We start from the raw sequence: 6,000 nt of genomic DNA on the forward strand, positions 1-6,000 counted from the left end.
CCAAACTGAAACTTTGTACCCATTTAACAATAAGTCCCCGTTTCTCCCTCTTCCAGCCCCTGGCAATCACTGTTCTACTCTCTGTCTCTATTAACTTGACTACTTTGGGGACCTCATGTAATCAGATCATACAATATTTGTCCTTTTGTGACTGCCTTATTTCACTTAGCGTAATGTCTTCAGTGTTCACTCATGTTGTAGTGTGTGTCAGAATTGCCTTCCTTTTTGGGGCTAAATAATATTTCATTGTATGGGTAGACCACATTTTGTTCATTCATTCATTGATGGACTTTTGGATTGTTTCTACCTTTTAGCTATTGTGAATAATACTGCTATGAACATGGATTGTATAAATATCTGTTTGACTCCCTACTTTCAGTTCTTTTGGTTGTATACCCAGAAGTGGAACTGCTGGATCATATAGTAATTCTGTTTTTACTTTTTTTGTTGTTTGTTTTTACTTTTTTGAGGAATACTGTTTTCCATAGTGACTACACCATTTTACATTCCTACCAACAATGCACAAGAGCTCCAGTTTCTCTACCTCCTTGTCCACACTTGGTATTTTCTGTTTCTTGTTCCTTTGTTTGATGATAGCCATCGAGATGGGTGTGGAGTGGTCTGTCACTGTGGTTTTGATTTGCATTTCCTTAATGACTAAGGATGTTGATCATCTTTCCATGTGCTTATTGCTTTTTTGCATATCTTCTTTGGAGAAATGTCTATTTCAGTTCCTTTGCCTATTTTCCAGTTGGGTTTTTTGTAGTTGAATTGTAGGAGTTCTTTTTATTAATCCCTTATTAGATATGTGATTTGCAAATGTTTTCTCCCTTTCTGTGGGTTGCCTTCTTACTCTGTTGATGGTGTCTTTTGATGTACAAAAGTTTTTAATTTTGATGAAGTCCAATTTGTGTATTCTTTCGTTGCCTGTGCTTTTGGTGTTAAATCCATGAAGTTGTTGCCAAATCCAATGTCATGAAGATTTTTCCCCTATGTTTTCTTCTAAGAGTTTTATGGTGTTGACTCTTACACTTAGGACTTTGATCCGTTTGGGGTTAATTTTTGTATCTGGTGTAAGGTTGAGGGTCCAACTTCATTCTTTCACCTGTGGATATTTAGTTTTCCCAGCACCACTGTTGAAAAGACTGCCTTTTCCCCATCGAATGGCTAGTTCCCCCAAAATGGCAAGTGGGGCCACCCTGTTGCCACTCTCTGTTTCAATCAAGAGTCACGTGTCCTTCCTGGCACAGGATGTGACACAGCCAGCGGTTCCCATGATGGTGGATGCCCTCACACAATGCACCTCTTTCATGGCCATGTGCTGTGCTGTGCTGTGTGGGACTCCAGGCCTGTAACTGGCCAGAGCCAGAACCCAACTCAGGTTCGGCTGCTTGTTGCTCAAAAGTCAATGTTCGAGAGACAGGGTTGGTGGGAAAAGATGCTTTATTCAGGAAGCCGGCAACCTGGGGAGATGGGGAACTAGTGTCCCCCAGAACCTTCTCCCCACTGCAAATCGGGAGCAAGAGCTTTTTTTTTTTTTTTTTCCCCTCTCTCGGTACGCGGGACTCTCACTGCTATGGCCTCTCCCGTTGCGGAGCACAGGCTCCGTACGCGCAGGCTCAGTGGCCATGGCTCACGGGCCCAGCCGCTCCACGGCATGTGGGATCTTCCCGGACCGGGGCACAAACCCGTGTCCCCTGCATCGGCAGGCGGACTCTCAACCGCTAGGCCACCAGGGAAGCCTGGAGCGAGAGCTTTTAAAGGAAAGCTTCCAGGGTGTGCGGGTGGGGACTGCGTTCAGAACAGCACTGTCAGCTCTGACGATCATCTTGAAATTGGTCATGCGGAGGTCTGGTCAGGGCCATCTTGATTGTTTCTTTGTTTTAATAGAATTATTTATTTATTTTAAAATTTATTTTTGGCTGCATTGGGTCTTTGTTGCTGTGCGTGGGCTTTCTCTAGTTGCAGCGAGCGGGGACTACTCTTCGTTGCGGTGCACAGGCTTCTCATTGCGGTGGCTTCTCTTGTTGCGGAGCACAGGCTCTAGGTGCATGGGCTTCAGTAGTTGTGTCTCGCGGGCTCTAGAGCGCAGGCTCAGTAGTTGTGGCACACTGGCGTTGTTGCTCCGCGGCATGTGGGATATTCCCAGACCAGGGCTTGAACCCGTGTCCCCTGCATTGGCAGGTGGATTCTTAACCACTGTGCCACCAGGGAAGCCCTATCTTGATTGTTTTAAGCTCACTTCATCTTCAACTCCAGGGTTTGTTTGTTCCCATTTCCTTGAGACCAGTTCCTGGAATTGTGCAAGATGGAGCAACTTATGTCTTGGCTACAGTCTGGTCATCATGCAGTTAGCTTTTTCCCTCTCGTGGCGGTTTTAGTATCTGCAAGACCACTCAGGAATGTTCATCAGACACTGTTGTTTATGTATTTCAGGGAGGAACTAAAGATTCTGTGACTCTGTTGTCCTAATCATTAACTGCTTGAGCCTGTTCTTTTCGTGCTGTAATGGGTTGAAACTTTTGGGGACTTTTGGATGGGATGGATGGATTTTGCATGTGGATGGAAGTGAATCTTTTGGGGCCGGAGGGATGACTGTGGCAGGCAGAATAATGGCCTCCCAAAGATGCCCACACCCTAATTCCTGGAATGTGATACCTTACCTGAAAAAAGGGATTTTGCAGGTGTGATTAAGGGTATGGACCTTGAGAAGGGGAGAGTCCATACCTCCCCTTGTCCAGGTGGGCCAAATCTAACCACATAAATCCTTAAAGGCAGAGTATCTTTCCAGGCTGCAGGCGGAGGAGGGAGATGTGACTATGGAAGAATGGTCAGAGAGTTGCAGCATCACCGGCTTTGAAGATGGGGGAAGGGGGCCAGTAGCCAAGGAACGTGGGCAGCCTCTAGAAGTTAGAAAAGGCAAGGAAATGGATTGTCCCCTAGAGCCTCCAGAAAGGAACACAGCTCTACTGATGCCATGATTTTAGCCCAGTGAGACTAGTGTCGCACTCTGACCTCCAGAACTGTAGGATGATATTGGGTTGGCCACAGAGTTCGTTCAGGTTTTTTCATAAGCTGTTACGGAAAAACCTGAGTGAACTTTTTGGCCAACCCAATATATTTGTAGTGTCTTAAGCCACTAAGATTGTTGGAGCAGAAATAGAAAAATAATAGAGGCATGGGGACTTCCCTGCTGGCGCAGTGGTTAAGAATCCGCCTGCCAATATGGGGACACAGGTTCGAGCCCTGGTCCGGGAAGATCCCACATGCCATGGAGCAACTAAGCCCGTGCGCCACAACTACTGAGCCTGCGCTCTAGAGCCCGTGAGCCACAACTACTGAGCCCGTGCGCCTAGAGCCTGTGCACCGCAGTGAAGAGTAGCCCCCACTTGCTGCAACTAGAGAAAGCCCGCGCGCAGCAACAAAGACCCAACGCAGCCAATAAATAAAAAATATAGAGGCATCATATTCTCTTAACCATCTCACACCTCCGAGCTCCCCTGACCAGCTCTCCGACCTTACTGGTGTTACAGCAATTGTGTTTTTCCAACTTTGTGCAGTCAGGGGCCAGCCCTGGACTACAGGACAGGTGACCAGTCCAGCTCTGTGGCCACTTCTGCCCCTGTCAACACCAGCCCACAGAAGAGAGCCACCAGTGAGCCGCTCAGCAGTCCTTGCCTCTCTCTCCAGTGATTCCCGATGGCCCTGGAGAGTGGCGTGTCCTCTGGGTCCCCGGAAGAACGTGATCCTCCGGTGGGTCTTCTGGCCAATATGAAATATCCCTTCCAGCACACCTGCTTCACTTAGCCTTTGTAGTCTTCTACTTAGTCACCTCTAATCTTTTCCAGGATGTTAAGAGCTACCAAGCAACCTGTTTGCTCCATTTTCCATCTCCTCCTTGGATGTTAAACCCCGTGTCCCAGGAAAGGGCCCCTACATCCAACCTCACCTTCCAGCCTCCTTGACCGAGTGCCTTCCAAGTCTACCCTAGGACCCCTCTCCCAGCTCCCGCTGGTGCATGCCCACTAGTTCTCTGGCTATGGGGGTGGGCATAATTCTGAAATGGTCCCCAAGGTTCCTGCCCCCCAGTGCATGGGCTCTGAATAGCCCCCTTGAGTGTGAGCAGGACCTGTGAATAGCTGTGGGATGGCACTCCAGTCAGTGGACGAAGGTGAAGGGTTTCTGCAGATGTAATTACGGTCCCAAATCAGTTTATTTTGGATTGATCAAAAGGGAGTTCCTCCTGGGTGGGCCTCACCTAATCAGGCGAGCCCTATAAAAGCTGCTCTAGAGTTCACGGGTGCGCCTCTGCTGCCATGCTGAGGGAGGAGAGCTTGTGAAAGGGCGATATGTCAGGGAACTGCAGGGGCCCCTAGGATCTGAGAGGGACCCCAGCTGTCAGCCAGCAAGGAAGCAGGGACCTCAATCGTATAAGCGCAAGAAACTGAATTCTGCCACAACCCCAGGAGCTTGGGAGAGAACTCGGAGTCTCCGATGAGACCGTGGCCACAGCTACATCTTCTCTGCAGCTTTGTGAGACCCTGAGCGGAGGGTCCAGCTAAGCTGTACCCAGACTCCTGAACTGTGGGAACATGACATGATCAGTGGGTTCTTTTCTGAAGCCATTGAGTCCGTGGTAATTTGTTACATGGCAGTAGAAGACTAATACAGGATATAGTCTCTTCCCTTAGCAGGCCCCGTTATGCTGGGATTTAGTCGTAATTAGTGGCCGGGCAGCCTGGAGAGGCGAGGGCAGCTTCTGAGGGGGAACCTGTTGCCTTGTGGGGAAGGGGCTTCCGAAGCATCTTCCAACACAGCAGCAGTGCCAGCTCCCCTACGGGGCTGAGCCCCCTCTGCGTGCCCAGAGTCTGGGGGTGGAGGGTGTGGAATCCACATTCCTGAGGGCATCCATCCAGATGCCTCAGTTTTGAGGACCTTCTCCTCCCCACGCCCCTCGTTTGCATAACAGGTGTGCCTTGGATGAGCATTCAGTCTCTGGAGCTCTGATTCCTTCAATTAGGGCTTTAGCTTGTCATTCAACTGTGTCTGCCCTTTTGCTGCAGGTGTTAAGGGCCTCTTTGTCAGTGACTCAAATTGCAATACGTAAATGGATCAAATCAACACGTTGTCCACCTTAAACTTACACAGTGTTGTATGTCAGTTATATCTCAATTTTTTAAAAAAGATCCTTTTATTTCTACTCTACATCAAGGCCCTCAGGTGCCCCCACTTAGCCATTGACTGCATGTTAACAGCTCAGTTCCTCACTATCTTTCTGCAGGGCATCGGTACAATTATACAATTCTTAATAATATTAATAGTCAGCCCTATTTTTTGTAGGCATTGTCCCCTCAGGTTCCACCCCTGATTTTTTCAAATGCCTGCACCGTTAACACCCACCACAGCATTTCCCTCCACCGTGATATTCCCCAGGTCACAACTGGTGAGATCTTTAGTAATGGAGCCCTGAGTGTGCCAGGATCTATCCATGCCACCTGCCAGCCAGGACTGTATCCTCTTCCCATGCTGGTGGTGGGCAAGACAGTTCCAACGCCCTGTTTTCTCAGATCGCTCCTGGTTCCACTCGTGTTCCTCTGGGTCCTCTGAGAAGCAGAAAACAAGATGGGATTAAACATACGAGAATTCGTTAAGAGCAACACGTCAGTGATGGGAAATAGGGAGGGAGCCGGCAAAGGCTGTGAGAGTCATTGGACCACAAGTGAAGGAGAGGAGGTTGGGTGGAAGCATCCTAGACCTCTGTGCAGTCTAAGGAAACTTCAGCAAAGCCTCCAGGGTCTCCAGCCATCAGGGGAGTCCCATGTTTCCCAGGAATAGGCCTGCTTTAGTGTCCCTGTCGCACTTGGTCATTGACTAGGAATAATGTGTGGGAGGTGAGGTCTTGGTGCAAACCCTACCATGGATTTTCAGGGAGAGCTGTTGAGGCCTTGGTCAGTCGTGTTCCTGGGTGTGGAGGTCTGAGAGGTGCATTTTCACGGCTCC

Source organism: Grampus griseus, assembly GCF_964374135.1.
Source record: "Grampus griseus genome assembly, chromosome: 12".
Lineage (NCBI taxonomy): Eukaryota > Metazoa > Chordata > Mammalia > Artiodactyla > Delphinidae > Grampus > Grampus griseus.